This window comes from Lathyrus oleraceus, chromosome 4 (assembly GCF_024323335.1).
Source record: "Lathyrus oleraceus cultivar Zhongwan6 chromosome 4, CAAS_Psat_ZW6_1.0, whole genome shotgun sequence".
Taxonomy (NCBI): Eukaryota; Viridiplantae; Streptophyta; class Magnoliopsida; order Fabales; family Fabaceae; genus Lathyrus; species Lathyrus oleraceus.
The window spans coordinates 378,060,815-378,079,411 of record NC_066582.1 but is presented as its reverse complement, the minus strand read 5'-3'; the positions used below and the strand labels follow the sequence as shown (position 1 = coordinate 378,079,411).

At 34.2% G+C, this 18,597-nt stretch overlaps 1 long non-coding RNA gene across 1 annotated transcript; it reads left to right on the top strand.

The window, feature by feature from the left end:
- The first annotated feature begins 1,233 nt into the window (after positions 1 to 1,233).
- On the top strand, positions 1,234 to 8,677 carry LOC127075545 (uncharacterized). Its single transcript, XR_007786571.1, has 6 exons — positions 1,234 to 4,026; positions 4,100 to 4,202; positions 4,281 to 7,731; positions 7,813 to 7,926; positions 8,008 to 8,162; positions 8,336 to 8,677. It is a non-coding gene; the product is annotated as an uncharacterized LOC127075545 (long non-coding RNA).
- The last annotated feature ends 9,920 nt before the right edge of the window (positions 8,678 to 18,597 follow it).

Genomic DNA, 18,597 nt, shown 5'->3' with positions numbered 1-18,597 from the left:
ATGCCCTAATTTTTTTTCTTCTGATTTTGTAATGATGTGTTTGAGGAGTTTTTGACTAGAGAACATTGAATATCATGAGACTCTACTTTCGACTTCCCTACTCATACTTGTTGATGAACCGTGCATTAATCAAATTTATAATATGTTAAAGTATTATGACGAATTAACACGGTCACTGCACCCATTGGTGTACAACTCACTAATTTATACAATAATTTTTTAATTCTTTAGGTCAATTCAGAGTTAAATTAGATGTTCTAAATTTATTAATTCAAAAGTCACAACTTATAATTACATGGTCCTAGTTAATTATTAATTTGAATAATTGCCCTAGATCAGATCACTAGAGTAACATCCATAAATCCCTACTCATCGGATATCATTTCATTCATTCGTCAATCTATAAAAAGCATTAAGATAAAAAACAATTAAATAATAACAATAAAATAAAATAATTCAATTAACATCGAACGCACATATGATCCAACAAGTACAAGAATGTTTGTCTAAAAATATATAATCTAAAGAAATCATATTTCCGAAATAATGGAAAAGAGAATACATAGCAAAATCAAACACACATGTAATTGAGTTTACAAATGCGAACCAACAATAGAGATACAAAGTCCTTGCACAACAGATCATAATTCCAACAACGTATGTGGATCAAACCACCTTTCATACTTTAGGTAAAGTTGAAAGGTTGTTTGAGAAATTAGTTATGAGCTATTTTATTTTCTTAAAAAGTCTCATACATGTTAGATTAATTCTAGAGTTTCTATATATTTTGGAGGTAAAAGATAGTATAATTGTAGAATTTAATCAAATAACCCCGTGACATTTAGATTATTTAATACTGATTATTCTGAGTATGTCACAGTTCATAGAAATATTCCAATCAAATACAACAAGATATAAGACTATCCCAAAAAAGTTTAGTCATGATAATTTCAGTGTGATTCTCCTCAAATTCAAAATGTTAAATTTTTTTTTGAAAAATCAAAATATTTAATTTTACTTTTAAAATTTCACATTTTTATTTAAAAGGGTATTTTAGTCATTTAATCTAAAAATATAGGGGTGTCATGTTTTATTTTAGAGGTGTCGGATATAATTTTCATATTATTTATTAACTTTTTTATTTGGTCCAATATTTGATGATGAGGCCTAAAGTTGAGATTGAAATCTTGTGATTCAAGACATCCTTATTTGCTTCATTAATGACAAAATCCTTAAAAATCTTGTTCATTAATGAAAAATCCTTAAGAAAAATTGTTTTTGCTGAGAATTTGTTTCGTCTCGCATCATAACGGTCACAAAAAAAGTATCAACAATAGCTTCTATAAATAACCATTCCCGCTATCATTATATCATCTCTTAACTCTCTCTAATTCAACACTCTGCGATTATTTCTGTGAATTTGTGTTGTTTGCGGTTTCAAGAATGTTGATACCACTTTCAATTGTAGATGATGTTGCTATCGTTGATTTAGGTCAACAACATCATCGCCACAACATGTTACCTGTGTATGTTCTCTTTGATTCTCGTACCATGTCTCACAGCCACCACCCACCACCACCAACAACAACAACAACAACACCGCCTTGGACTGTGATAGACCAAGCTCTTCTCTTTGATTCTCGTATCGCCAACATGTCTCAGAACCACAACAATGTTCCAACAAGATTAATGTCTCACAACCACAACAGTGTTTCATCAAGATTCACTTCACCAACAGTGTCTGTGGTAGATGAAACTGTTCTGTATGATTTTCATATCGGCAATGTTCCAAGAAGATCAAGGAATCATCCATCATGGTCAATTAATCATCAAACGGGCCACCATCACCACCACCACCACAATGGTACTCGAGCTTCTCCAAATGTGATCGGTGTTCAAAATACTCGAGCTTCTCCGGTGGTGATCGGTGTTCAAAATACTAGAGCTTCCCCGGTGGTGATCGGTGTTCAAAATACTAGAGCTTCTGGTGCTCAAGATACTTGTCAACATGTCACAACATCAACAACAGATGCTGAATCCATCTGTTGCATTTGTCTTGTTCACTTGTCTAATGGTTCTTCCATGCCAATTCGGCTGCGCTGCTCTCATGATTTTCATACCGACTGCATTCAAAAATGGATCAACATTAAGAAAACTTGTCCACTTTGTCGCGCCAATGTTTAATTTTCATATATTCATGTGTTCTTGATTTATAAAATTGTTTCCTTTCTCTTGTTATTTTCCATGTTTAGGTTTGATGATTTTCCATGTTTAGGTTTGATTCGCTGGGATTACCACAAATTCCTTCAAGCCCTCTGAGGTAAGTTTTTGTTGGGTTGCTATTACCTATGATACATCATGTGTCTTGGAGTTTTATTTGTTAGTATAGGTTCTACATAAAACATATATGTGCTCTGTCTTTGTGTGCAAACCTGTTTTTTTGTGTCAATATGTGTTACACCACATATGTTTAAAGTTATTTTGTTTGTGAATATTTAGAACTATGCTTCTGTCATTGCAGTCATCCAGTTTTATAGTTGTGAACAGATGCTGGATAATGGTAGATGTTTATGTTGTCCTTCACTAGTCCATTAGGCAAGGCCTATAAAACATTCATTTTAATGATAAAATAACAGTAAAGGTTTTGTTTCGTTTTGTCTCTATCAATTATTATATGCTTGTTTGGTTGGATGGATTATGGAAAGTAACAACTATTTTGTTACAATGGAGAAGGTGTGGGATCTTAATATGGATTATAGCTTATGGGTCACGTAAGCATGCTTTTATGATTCTTACTAGTTATGATTCTATGGTAAATATGAGAAGCAATGAAGATAAGAAAATGTTAAAGATTACTTTGTCTGGATTTGTACTCAAGGTGACAAGTATGTCAGGTTGTATGGCATTCAGATGGAACTCAAAGGTAAAATATATATTTCATTTTCTTTGATGGATTCACCTTTTTCCCTTGGTTGAATGGATGTTGGTTACTCTCTCTATGCACATATTCAGAGATGCAACTTGTTTTTGAAATAAAAAGTTAAAAGTTTGTCATTTCCCAACTAATGGTTTTTTGTTTTCTGGTAATGTTGCAATGTTCAAGATTATTTAGGTAACTACTGAACAACTTACAATATTGTTTGTTGCTTTCACTTCCTTTTTCTTTGTCAATATGTGTTGCACCAAGAATTGGATTAAAGTGATTTTGTCTGAGTCCCGGTGTTTGCATATTGTGGTTGTTTAGTCCCATGAAGTTTAGGTGCATGTTGTTTAGCTTGTTATCTATCATTTATTAGAAATATACTTGGACTTATAGAGTATTTTCTGTAGCTGCAACTTGTGGTAGAGTTGCGGCGGTTTTGAAGCATCCTCCACCACTTAATTTTACAACAGTAGCTGTGAGCCTAATAAATAATCAGGAAACTTCTGCCAATTAATTTTACCACAGTAACTCAATTATTTATTCGGTTAGGCTAATCTTAGTAAATTTGAGAAAACAAAATTAAATTCAAGCAAGATTGCATGTTTAACAAGGTTTGAACTTTTTGTCAAATTTTGATCAACCAAGGATGCAACACAGGTGATTTCATTGCATTTATCTTTACTTTTTATTTTTTATGATTTCATTTCATATTTGTTTTATGTACCAGCTATACTTCTTCACCCTTTTCAAGGGTTCAGGAGGGTTCTAAATCTTTAAAATTTTCTATTGTTTGTTGTGCATGAATAGAAGAGTCATTGAGTCTGAGTTCTGAAAATGGAGAAGAATTAGTGATGGTGTAACAATTGTGATCTATCTCAAGTCATATATGTACTCTTTACTTCTTGTTTTCTTGTTTTTTTTTCTTATAGTTTTAACATCTCTTAATTGTATGTTTCTTGGTTGTACAGTCATTGTAATGGTTATAATGCTAATTGCTAATGCCTTGAAGCTTTTGTGACCTTTTCTCATCAGCAACAGATTTTGAAACACTCTCCATGTCCTTGCATCTTCTTGCAACATACTCAAATTCTACTTTCGTTTGGGTGAGAGATCTAATTTTTCCCTTCCTGCTGGTCTTGAGCCTTTGTCTAATAAATTATGGCACCTGCATTGTAGTGCATATCCTTTGAAGTTTCTACCGTCGGCTTTTTATCCTGAGAAACTTGTTGAGCCTTACATGCCAAACAGCCGTGTTCAAAGATTATGGGACGTAGTGTAGGTTTGTGGCTTGAAATATATGAAACTAATTTATACATTGTATAATATGTGATCAAAGTTTTTTTTTGGTTTGTTACAGGATCTAATTAATTTAAAGAAAATGGACCTCAGCTGTTGTGAGCACTTGATAGAGCTTCCTGATTTCTCCATGGTATCACATCTCCAATACATTCACCTCTCTAGACGTGTAAGGCTGCGTCATGTTCATACATCTACTTTAGCGCTCCAAAATCTTGTCAATTTAATCCAGGTTTGGTGCAAAAAGCTCAAGAGTCTTATAAGCAATTCCTCTTTAAACTCTGCGAATTCTCGAGCTCTATGGCTGCTCAAGTCTCAAGGAATTTTCTGTGATATCTACAAAAATGACATAGTTGGATTTAAGATGATGTATTGCTATCAATGAATTGCGGCAGCCATAAGTTAAGTACCTTGGAAGTCTTATGAACTTGGAGCTGAGCAGCTATGATGGGCACCTTAGATATCTTCCAAATGAGTTCTCATGCTTGAAATCTCTTGGCCATCTGGTACTTTCTGATTGCATGCTACTTGACATATCGAATGGCCGGCGTTCTTTAGGATACTTTTGTCTGGACAACAGTTGTGATCTGATTGATCTACCTCGCAACAACAACAACATTCTGTTAAGATTATTATATTATTTATCACTCAGCGGAATCAATGTGAAGAACGTTCCTATAAGCATTAAGCATCTTTCACAGCCAGATTCTCTTGGCTTGTGCAAATGCATGAGCATTTAGTCTCTACCAGAACTCCCACCATCTATTCAAGTGTTGGACGTCACCAACTGCACATCCTTGGAGACCGTCGTCATCTCTCGTGTTATCAATGAACTACTAGAAGAGCACAAGGTATTCATTTCCTTCAAAAATTGTGTGAAATTGAATGAATACTCAGAGGAAAGACTTCAATGTCAGGTACTCTTCACTGTTTAAAGAGGGGACATGTTTTTCTTCAGAGTCAAAATCAACAAAAATTTTGTTGTCTAATTCATTGGTTTCAAGTAGAACCATCAAGTAGAACATTCCTTGTTTAGAGTAGAACCATCTATGCTTAGAAAAGCACACATCAGCCATATGATGATTCCTTCCACAGAAAGTTCAATTTGTTATTGTAGGCACCTTTCCCTTTTCCACCAGTAAGATTAACAAGGGCTTGAGATTCATCAGCAATATTCAAATCATTTAAGCTCTCGTGTATTTTTACCAAAATTGCATTACAAAGAAACTCAAGGTTAGGAGAGCATGTCTTGTATGTCAAATGAGTATTTAGTTAAATTCTAGCTAGGTTCTGATTTTGTAGTTTATATAACAGACTTTGTATTTGTGATAGCTTTTTGAAACACACATATTATGGTTCTTTCTTCTTTGCTGTTTTTTTGACACACATATTATACCATTAATTTTAATTGGTATATGATTCATTTAAATGCACCTGTGAATTGTGAATAATAAATCTAACTCTCTCTCCAAAGAGTTGTTGAACCAAGCCTTATATGGAAGCCTGCTTTTCTTTGCAAGAAGCTACAAGTATATACTCGTTCGAAAAGTTATGTTGTTCAAATTAACTGTTACATGTCACAATGTTTCATGCACACAAAATGCCCAAAACAAATATTATAAAACAAACTTGAAACATTATTTCCACCATAATTCTCTCTGATGGCTATTGGTCATAATTCACTACTCTTACACACTTTCATGTAGTGGCTAGTGGTCATAAAACTAATCGATTAAAAGGATTATTGTCGTCAAAAGTTTCTGAACCACATCCTATACACTATCCAGATCACAAAAACATGTTTTAACACACAACCCACTTTAACTAAGTTTCGCAAAATATTGTGGAACTTCCTACACATAGTGAAATAATTTATACTCTCAAAATAGATTAAATGTTAAAGACATCCATGCACAACTTTAAAATTAAATCAAATGATGTTCAACTTGGCTTTATCTTCATTTTCCCATGACTGTAACTCGTACCGTACAACTATGCATACATTAATAATGATTTACAACTTAAAATGGTTTATACTATGACAATATGTGTTTTGTCTATCTTATCCTTATTATTTGTGTCAATATGTGTTATGCCGCAGATGTTTAAAGTGATTTTGTTTGTGAATATTTAGAACTATGCTTCTGTCCTTGCAATCATCCAGTTTTATAGTTGTGAACAGATGCTGAATAACGGTAGATGTTTATGTTTATGAGTTGTTATGGTTCAGTTCTGTTTTCTCCTCAAAAGAAACTAAGAGTATATACTCCTTTACAATCTTGTAAAGAAGATGTTAAACTTGTTTTTGATCTTCTTTTTGAGGGAGAAGAAAAGAAATATTGTGATAGTTGGTGACACAGTTACATTAACTGAAGAAGGACTAGTTAGTGAGTTGATGGAAAAATTTGAGAGAGGTGAAGTTTCTGATAAGTTGAAAAAAGCTGAATTTTGTGAAGTTCCATAACCTTGCTTCAGTTTTTAATTTGAATTATATGAAAAGATTAAAGATTCCTCCATCTGGATTGGTACTCAAGCAGACGAGGTCTGTTAGGATGTATATCATTCAGATCCTAACAGTAGTTATTGTAAAACAAGCCTTATAAGTTATTTTATTCTCTTAATCTTGCAATTAATGTTTCTATTTTTAATTTGGTTTTGGTTGGATGCAGTCATGCAATTTGGAGACCAGCATCCTGATGGTACATTATATATCTTATATGAGTTATTCCTTTGTCCAAATTTAGTAATTACATTGTCTGTGTTTCAGCTACCAGTATTGGCTAGTGTTGCAGGAGTCTTAGGGGCTCAACATATGATTCATTCCCTTTGATGGTTTCACCTTTTTCCCCTGCTTGAATGAATGTTGGTTACTCTCTCTATGCAGATATTCAAAGATGAATTTTGTATATGTAGGATGCAACTTGTTTGAAATAGGAAGATAAAGGTTTGTCATTTGTCCCAACTAATGTTTCTTTGTTTTCTAGTAATGTTGCACTGTTCAAGATTATTTAGGTAACTACTCAACAACAACATCTCGTTTCTCTCCTAATACTCATCATAATACTTGTTTGTTGCTATCACATTAGTAAGGTGTTGGTGCAAATATTTTGTATCCACAAAATTACATTTCTTGGCATTTGTGTAGAATTCTGAACATAGTCAAAACTGTAACCTTCATTTCTTGCAATCATGTCTTCTTGAATCGCGCACCACTTACATGATTTGAGAGGGGCAAGTGGAAATCGAGGTCCCTTTCTCAATACAAAGAAGCTCGAACATAACAATTCTAACGCCACCCTAAAAAAAGGCGACAACATCCACACGAACTCCTCAGCTAGCCAGCCTGCTACTCAACATTTGTTCACCATCGATGAGAATCAAGGCTAACGAAATGCATCACAGTCCATGCATAAAATGAAGGGTTTCAGTTTCAACTATAGTCGCACATTTCGCAATTCTCTTCGGTACGTGGTGCGACTTTGGGTATGCTGTACGGCACTTCAAATAATTAGGTACGTCGTATACATAAAACGTTGCTTGAGTCATAATCCCATGATGTACTACTAACCATATTTACTTACACTTAAATGAAGGTTTTGAAAATTTGCAAAGGTTTCCCACTCGCCATTAAAGTGCCTGCAACATCAGTCAGAAATAGGCCTTATGGCTTGTGTGGCAAAAGATAGAGCTCATGTCTTAATAGCAAGGTACATTGACTATTGTCTATTCTTCCAGGCCACTTGAATCCTTGAATATCTTCAAACTGTTAACCTCTGCTCATTTACTAGGAAAAGTGCAATTGATGCAGACAATTACAACCACAATAGCCATTTCACTGTCCTTCATGATTCTGTAAGAGATTGGAATTTACCAAAGAACCAATTGAGCATAGAAAAAGAATGATCATTGACATCAATGAAGATTTCCCAATATGACGATAGAGGTACCCCATGTTGATGTTAACTTGGCTTCAATAAATTATCTCCTACAACAAATTCATTGAATGTATCACTGGCTGTGTTTAAAATTTTAGTAGATCTCGTTGAGTTGTTTCTAACACATGTTCTGTGAATTGATCTAATACATGTTCTGTCTATTACTTATTTCTTAAAATAGGTTGGAGAAAAAATGAAGCCTCTCTAGAGAGAAAAGCACATCAACAATCATATATATCCACACGATTTGACGAAGCAGAGACCATCGTAGATATCTGCATTGGGTCTGGAAGACAAAGGTAGAGAAATCTAAAGTGAGTAACCATTGTAGATATCTGCATTGGGTCCGGAAGACAAAGGTAGACAAAGATAGAGGGTATTGGGTTGGGATTTTAGTAGTGTAAGTAGCTTTTGACTATTTGTGTACTAAAAAATGTGTCATTTCTCAGTTTTTATTTGTATTCAAGTTAACATATCATGGTTGTGCAATTTTTCAATCAAAGTTTCTTAGGAACTTATTATCTAATGCAGTTGGAAAATTGAAAGTCCTTCTAATTCTGATTCATTAATGTAGTATAATGGATAAGGTTCATAAAGATAAAACATTCATCCTTAATTAATGTAAGTGTACCTTCAATTGTTTTAATTTAATCTAATATTCATCTAGCTTTTCTCTTGTGCTTCCTTCAGCTCGAGTTAAGGTGGAACAAAGTTTTAAGAACACATAGATTTTGATCAATTAAAATATGGATTTTATTCACCTCCACAAACTTACAATTCTCTTTCACCTTGCAATGTCGTTCTATTTAATTTAACATATAATTGAGTGATTTTACAAATGTGATAATAATTTTCTTTTTGTGATCAAGGCTTTACTTAACTTATGTTTGATACATGGGAAGCCACATACCTCAAATTGTCTATCAATTCTCATATCACTTTTGGGGAGAGTCAATTCTAATCTCCATGTCCTGACATGTAAATTATAGCTTGTTCTCAAAAGTTTAGAAGAACCGGATTCCTAAGATCTCATCATCCACCTAGAAATAGTCTTTCATCATCACTGGGAAAAATGATAACCATAAATCATGCATATGCCTTATTCTTCCAACCACCATTTCACTTTTTCAACATTATGCTTACAATTGAATTGACACTCTAGAACCCTAACAAACATTTTGCACATTTGGGTCTTCCATAACATTTTAAACAATTATGGGGTTAGTCAGCTTGACTTTCCCAAAGTAAAATCGTATTGGTTTTAGTGGAAGAATTTCTAGGCTTTACTAAGAATTTCTACGTATGGGTTTTTCGGGTTCTCTATGTGCAAATGCAAGTAAAAACTCATAGATGAAAAAAGGAAGAAAAGGAGAAATACCTAAGGTTAATGCATGTTTCCCGAAGAAATTAAAATAAGAAACATGTTGAATTAGAAATCTACCAAAAATTGGAAACATCTTGCATAAATTTTTTTTAGAAAGTGTCATAGGTTGGCCAAAGATCCAAAAAGGCAAAGTTCAATCCACTTCAAATGACCAAACATATAAAAGCTTTCATACCAGATATAAAGATACATTATTCTGATATCAATTTTCATTAGACTTATATAGAATTACTAACTAACTTGGACGTTGGAGTGTTAGTCTTGCAAATCCACCATGCGTTGTCGTATCGGAGATCAACACCACTCATTAAGTATTCGATACCATTGATATTCCCCTAATTCTGATTCCAGAATGGAACAGTGGCACATCTGTGAAAATTGACTCCTAAATCTCGTAAAATTCTACAGGTAGATTATTATCGATCCAAAGTTTGATCTATATCAAAATCAAGAGAGGAATGCAATCAATCAATGCTTCAAGATGAGGCAATCAATTGAATACTCCAATTTTATTACATCATATTCGTTGGTCGCATACGAGATCCTTAATTAACGTAAAATGCCACGAACGCTCGAATGTTTGAAATAACAGATTCGCCGCCGAACTTTATTTATTCCAAAAGGAAAGAGAAAATATTAATAAAATCCTTAAAAGAAAAAGAAAAATGGTCGTCGCAACCAAATTCAGATTCAGGAGTCGATTATGCGAGTGAAAGGTATTAACACCCCTCACACTCGTTATACTCAACGTGAATCATTTAGTTAGATTTCCGATTAGAATGTTAACGTAAGTTATTTGTTTTCTTTGGGTGATAAAAGATTCAAAGGGAAAGGGGTCTCAAAAAGATTTTTATTAGAGTACTTGATGAGATTGCAGGTCTCACTCCCATGTATTCTCAGGTGTGATGAGGAGTTTAAAGCTACATAGTTCTTTGTAGAAAATGTTTTTTGGTTGGTCGATTTTAGCAAAGGGTACTTAGTCGCATTCAAGTAAAAAATATCGCTTGCTACCGAAAACATAGAGAAGCGAACATTGGCATCGCGTTATAATTGACAACATGTCGCACCGCGAAAAATATAGAGTCACAACCAGATTTTATTTATTCCGAAGGAAAGGGAAAATAGCGATAAACCCCAAAAGAGAATGGTCTTTGTAACCAAGAGTGGATTCAGAAGTCGATTATGCAAAGGGAAGGTATTAGCACCCCTCACATCCATGGTACTCCATGGGAACCACTTACTTGTATAATGCATATGGATGTTGTTTATCTGAACGTTGCTTGCTATCGATGAAATGAGATGAGATAAGAATAAGATGGGAAGAGAATATAATTTTTAAATTAGTGTGCTCGCCAAGGATTCGAACCATTGTGTCTACGTATCCTCATCAGTGCAATAAGAAAATTAGAGCTTCGTAGTTCCGCTCACAAACGGAGTATTTGTTTGGTTGTTTTTATGAATAATGTTGATGTTCGCGTGCTAACGTTCACTTGCTTGTATGCTCGGGCATGGGAACGTTAAGTGTTTATTTGTTTGCGGTAGAATGGATGCGCTTGGATCACATTCTAGTAGTTAAACATTACTTGCTCATAGATGAAGACTTAAGCGTCGTTCATGGTAGAACGAAAGTAACATGTTATTTCTAAAAAGGTTTGAAAGATGCCTTAAGGCAAAAAATTGATTTGATTGTTGGTTAGGGTTAATTTTAATACAAAGACAAGCATCAGATCCTTGGCTAGATACAATCAATAGTCCAAACACTCGGGAGTTGAGAGGACATCAGTATCCTAACCACTCTTTTTCATCCAAAAGAGATTTGAATTGCGAAAGAGTTTGACAAGTATAATCATTGGTACTTAGAGGGAGACAAGTATCTGACCCTTGACTAAGTATGACCTATAATCAGAATACTCGGGAGTCGAGAGGACAATGGTATCCTAACCACCATTTTTGTCCCTCATAGCACCTAGAATGAATATGTTTTATCATTAGATGTTTTGAGGAGGAAGTCAAGCGTCGGGTCCCCAAGCTAGGTACGACCGACAATCTAAGTACTTGAATGTGTGTACAAGCACGTACACCCTATTTTTGCATTTCAGTTTATTGAGAAATTATTTTGAAAAGGCATTTGACGTTGGGTCAAATGTTTGACATTTATTATGAAAAAGTGTGTGAAGAATGGAGATAGAGATAAAATGAGATAGATTGAGAAGAGAAGAGTTTGAGATTGGGAGAGGAGATGAGAATGATATAGATAATGGAATGGAGTGGAGATACTTGACGTTGGATCAAGTACTCACGTTTCTATGAAGTAAATTTGATTTTGAAAAACACTTTACGTTGGATAAAATATGCATTTGTCTTTTGAAAAGGTTTTGTTTTATCATTTGGTTTTATCTTTTTAGTTAGCATGCATGATAAGTTATAAACAAAAATAAACCTAAGCTATTACACTTGCATGGGGATGGGAGGACATATGACCCACAATGGGGGGATGGAACCACACAATACAAAGTAAAATAAATGGGAATTAAACAAGTTACAAACTAAGTATCATGCCTAAAACAATCAAGTGTCATGGTATCCTCACACAATACAAGGCAAATGAATGAATTAAAGGGATAATATCTTGGATTATACTTGAGATCTCAAGGACATGTGAACATAAACATATGGAATTAGTATGGATTATGAAACGAATTAGATGGAAATTAAATGGCAAATGCTAATTATATGAGAATGGATCATGATGATAAAATGATGATAAGATCATGGAAAACAATATGGATATACACAAGCATACATCACATAAATTGATATACACAAGCATACATCACATAAATTGAAATGACATTTTCAATTTATTCCAAATAATCAAAATTTAAATGAAAAAAAATTAAATAGAATAAAAGTGAGATTAATTCTAATGAACATGGCATATGTGAATCAAGCTAGCAAAAAACATTTAAACCTAACTAGACATACACATGTTAATTGAATCATACATGTAAATTTATAGATAAAAAATCAATGATCAAAGGTTAATCAAGCATTTCTTTTTCAAGGCATTTTCAATATGATTAACAAAATAATTAAAACCTAAGCATGTTAAATTCTAAATGAAAACTAACTAAACAAATAGCATGTATTTTTATTATTTCTAACAATCATGGTAATAAGGCAAGTAAAATCACAATGTGGTAAAATCAATAATCAAAATCATGAACAAATATGAAGAAAATATCAAGAAAATAAAAAACAATAATGCAATGGGCCAGGGGGGTATGTTCTGGAGTATGGTGCAGAAAATGAGTTGGACGCAGGGCCCATGGGAAAAAGACCCACTAAAATTTTTGTCATGGAAAAGGGGGTATGGTGAACACACTGGGATGATGGTGGGAAATAATGGCTTGGGCCCTACTGAGATGGCCCAAAGCCAAACAAGGCAAGGATTCAACAATTCACTCAGTCAATAATTCATCATGTGGGAAATAACTTTAAAATTGAATTGAGAAAAAAACGCGCGTAGGTGAAATGATTCAACTCAGACATAACTCGAGTGAGAGAAACCATGGGCCACCGCGCCGAAAATCGCCTCCGTCGGCGATGGCCATCAAAAATGAAAATTGATTCTATCATCGTGTTCCTCACCATGCTCAGTCCTATACCACTATCAATTTCATGTAATTCTAAGCCTAAAGTTGTAACCGAATCAAGAATCCTCAAGAACCCTAGGTATAAATAGCTAAATTAAATCTTCCTCTTGAGGATTCAAATCCCAAGGGATTGAGGCTTTGAATCCCTTCTCAATGCTCTACATCATGGTAACAAGAAATTGAAGAAAAAAAGTTTTAAGAATTTACCTTGCCAAAGATGACGAATATGACGACAAAGGAGTTGAGATTCCAGGTAACGTCTTTGAATCTCCTTTCTTTCTTTTGATTTCGAATTCCTGTTCTTCTTTTCTTGTGTTGTTCTCTTTCTTATACTGGTTATTGTTAATGCTGGATCAAATATGAGATTAAGAGTGATTGAGAAATTGATTGAATCAAAGAGGGAGAGATTGAGTTGAGGGTGATGAGAGGTTGATGATGATGACGATGAAGACGAGTGTGAGTGTTTACGGATTTGAGAGAGAGAGAGATAGTGGTTGAATTCTGTTGAATGATAATGAAAATTGATGGATAATTTTTGAGTTTTTGTGATGAATGATTCAGGGGGTGATTGAAATGAATGATGAGAGGGTTATATAGGTTATTAGAGTGTTAGGGATTAGAAAAATATGTTGAGAAATTAGTTATCAAATGTTATGAAATCGAGGCAAAGTTAGTTAGATGGTTGTTATTGACTTGTGTTGATTTCGAGGCAGTTAGTTAGTTAGGTGATGTGGCATTCTGTTAGTTAGCATGGCTAGTGATAGGTTAGTTGTTTTGATAGTTAGTCATAGGGAGTTTTTATGTCTAATGTAAACTAATGCCTTGGTTAAATTCATAGTTCAGCTTGCTGCAAGATTGAATGGTTTGAATGTTGGTGTAGGCTCATTATTGCATGGATTTCTTGTTGATAATGTGATGTTTTGATCAGGTTTGGATGGCCTGTTGCTTGATGGTTTAAGTGTCGTGTATTGATTGCTTGAGGTTCTGCTATGTGAAGTGTTAATGTGTAAATGCATTACTGACTTGATGCATGCCTTGAGTGGAGGTTTGATGCAAGAAGCTTGCTGCATTGAATGTTAGGCACATTGCGGGTTTACATTTGGCTTCATATTATGTGCAGGATGTTTGCTGCATTGACATTGTTTTATGGCTGAGTTATGCATCAGGTATGATGCTTTGGCTCATGGCTGTAACAAATATGTATTGTGGTTTTGCAGGTGGTTTTGAGACCATGCAGTAGGTCTGAGTTCCTGTTCTTTTGCCATGGTTTGCTAGCATTTGATTGGTTTTTGCTCATGTTTTTTGACATGTTGCATTCCTGATGTGATTTAGGAATGAGTTTGCGGCAGAATGTTTTGGGAATGTATTCTTGGCCTAGTTTGTATGATGTGCCCAGGTTGTTTGTGGTCTTGGTTTGAATTGCAAACTAACTTGCATTGTTGTCTTTGCATTACATTTTGTAGGTCATGAACACATGGTGATGTCTTGAACATGGCTTGCAACAATTGACTTTGGAGCAAAATGATGCAAGCAAAGACCAAAGCCATGGAAGATGAAAAATGGACAAGTGGAGTGAGGGTTTAGACTTTAGGATGGTCATGGTAGGTTAGTTGACTTTGCTCAACTGGTTGACCAAAAAGTCAACCTTTGTAATTGTGAATGTATGGACAATTTGATGATTTATAATGAATGGAAATTGGCATTTTGTATGAAATTAATATTTGTTTATGAATGAAATTGGTGTTTTGTATGAATAAAATTGATATTGAAAGAATGAAATTGGATATGACTTGTATGGAAAATGAATGAATCAACAGTTGAAATTAAACCTTGAATGAATGATACATGACAAGACTTAAATAAATCATATTAACTTAGACCTTAACAAACTTGAATTGACAATGACATGAATGAACCAAAGATTCATGGATAAAACATCAAGGCATTGAAAATGGCATGAGGTGGGTTCTAATGACGAATGACCAGATGAATCAAACCAAGAATAGACCATGTACTTGAAGTGACCAGATGGAATTGATCTAAACAAGACATGAACAAGCGATGGTCTAACCATGAGGAGATGATCAAATAAAAAGCCATGGATGAATGGAAGCAAAAATTGAAGTTGTGGGGCCATGGACTAGGACTTGAACCAATGGACATAAACAAGCACAAGATGAACATGTGAAACCATGAAGTGAATGGAATCAAAACCAATGAACCAACATGAATGGCCATGAACAAGTGGATATTAGATGAATCTTGACCAAGCAAGTGAAAAAAACACAATGGATGATGAAGAATCGTATGAAATTAGGGTCAGGTGCCCACCTAATGAGTGGTAGACATGATTAGGGTTTATGGGGCCATGATCAAGTGGAGTCCCAAATTAGGGTTTTGCTTCATCAAGAAGCCATAGTTGAACCCTCAATGTCAAGAGCATACACACAAGAATCAAGAGATACCTCCAATTAGGGTTTGGTTGATTGAGCAACCTCAAGCTGTTGGGAACCCTAGTTTCCACTAGGTACAAACACAAAGCTTTGAGTCAAAGATACACGTTCTCTTGTATTGAACCATGCCTATGCAGATGAAATGAATGACCATGAGGACATGGACATGATTATGGTTAGTGATCTAGATGAACATTATGAGGGGTATGGTGAATTTTTGGGTATGACAATTGCCCCTATTTAATCTTCTCGGATCTGAGTGTATGGATAACAATGGCTTCCGGACACTCGAGGTAGATGTCATACCCCAATTTTGTCCGGGCATATTTAAATTTTTGTAAAATCGATTTCATTTTTAATTTGCATCATATGCACAACATGACATGCATTCCATCATGAATAATAACTAAAATATCAGTCAGAATAAATTTATTGAAAATACAGACAAATCGGTTGAATCATTTCCTCAAGTACGAACAAAATCAACGGATAAAAAGTTTCGAAATTAAAATTGCAGACACCGGTATTATTAATCTACGGTTCATGTAGTTTAACCTGGTGTGCTCGTTGTATTTTCCAGCAGTTGTTTCAGTTGCGTTTTGACCCGCCTGAGCCTTTTAACCGGTGAAAACTTATTTCAGAATTTGAAGAAATGTTGTATTTTTCCAATAAGTATATTTTGCACTGATCATTTTCATGCATCCGATTTAATTTTTTGAGCAAATTTTTGCCCGACTTTTATTCATTTTTAGTCATTTTAATTTTGTTCTTTCGTCAAAATAGTCAGATTAAATAAATAGAATTTTACATGTTATTATTTTAATTTTATCATGATTATTTAAAAAGTTGTGAATTTTATTTGATTTAATTGATTTAAATTGTTTTAAATCGATTAAATCATCTAAAAAAAGAGGCATTATATGCATTTTGATTTATTTAAGTAGTGTGTGTTTCTTGGTGTGTTTCTCTGATTCAATCCAAGCCATCGGTTCAAATTAATCAATGGTCTATGTTAAGCAATCCACACTTATCCTAGTTTATCCAATCAAAAATTAGAATTTAATTAATACTATTATTTAAAAAAAATCTGAAAATAAATAAAATTAAAAAAACTCTCTCTCTCTCTCTCTCTCTCTCTCTCTCTCTCTCTCTCTCTCTCTCTCCAGTACATCGCTTCCAACGGTAACATGAAAAAAATATAATAAAAGGGACAACACGCCTCTCCCTCTTGGAGGTCTAGGCACACGAATAAAACAAAAGGGGAGGAGGAAAGGGGAAGCAGACTGGTTTTTGATAAAAAAATTCTCATCGTCTTCTTCCCTCTGATAAACAACATCACCACCGTTCAACCTTTCATTGGCATGAACTTCCACAACCAGAAAACCGCATCGGAAAAACCCACACCACCTCCATCCTCATTACCGCCTCGCACACCATAACTCCCGTCTTCGTTTTCTCCACCCGCCAAAAAAACGTTCACCATCATCTTCTTTCCTCAAACAACCTCCGTCACCACTGCCGTTCATCCTCCTTTCTCCCCAAATCGGCCAAACATAACCATTGCTCGCCTCACTTCGCTTCCGCCGTCACCCAAACAAATCCCCATGCATATCCTCCGAAACCACTGTAAATTTGACACAAATAAACAACAACCATGATCTAACATATTCATCATAAACATAACAATAATCCTCATCTCAACAACAACCAGATCAAATCTGAAACTTTAACTACCATAAACTCTCCACCATCAACAACAACAAAAAATAACTTCCAAACCTTCTTCTCATCGTTCCTTTTTTTTCAAGCGCAAGCAACGTGGAACCTGCAAAAAGAAATAAGCAAGAGGTTTATTCTTAACCAAATCCGCCGTGGGATGCCTAATCCTTGCTGCACCTCCGGGAGCTCCGACCACCCTTCACAGTGTCATTATCGTCAGCATTCGGTAACTCCTTCTTCCTTGCTTTCCATTTTAGTTTCCATGGTTACTATTTGTTCTTGTTAACTTTGAAAAAGTTTGGTGTGTATTTGTTGTTGTTCTTAAGAAATTCAAACTTGTATTACTAAATCTTTGTTTTTGTTATGAATAATGGTTTGATTGAAGGAATGAAAGAGAGAATAGGAGAAATGAAAGAAAGAGATGGGAGTTAGGTTTTCGATGGGCTTTGTTTTACTGTTTCTTCTAGTTTCTTCAATTTGCTTTTATTTTAATAGTAATAAGTTATTTGTATTTCCAACATTAGTTGTTTTCTCTTTGATTTTTGATAAAAAGAAATCAATATTGGCTTTTGGTTTACGCTAAGTATTTTAAGTCAAGGAATGTTACTGTATGCTTTCTTTTGTTTCAAATATTTATATGTATTTTATTTATTCTATATTTAATCTCTTTTGGTTTTTTTATTCTTTGCCAATTTCTTTTTTTAATTAGTGATAATTAATGTATACTTAGGTTTTTTTATTTTGTAAATAAATTTCAAGTTGTGTTGCTATTTTGCATTGTGAATTATGAATTCAAACTCAATTAATTCTCAAAGTGTTATTAAAACTTTTTTTTTATAAACTTGGGATAAAAAATAGAGTGTAGGAGGCGCCCGCCTCAATACATCTCGAATAATCGAATGATTGGCGCACACCATATTGCTCGAATTCTTGTCATCCGATAAAAACCTTAATTGTACAAATTCAAATTATTTTTCTAAATTAAAATCACAATTATACAAATTCAAATTACTTTTCCAAATCAATTCAAAACACTTAATCACAATCAAATACTGTTTCATTTGGAAATGAAAAGGGAGATGACTTTGAGTTTTCAATTCCTCTCCTCGATTATTTGAACACAAATTCTTTTACTCGATTAATCGAATAATCGTCATTTCTAATCCACTTAAGAACAAATAAATCAAATTCTTTTATAATAAGAAACAAAATGGGAGATGACTTTGAGTCT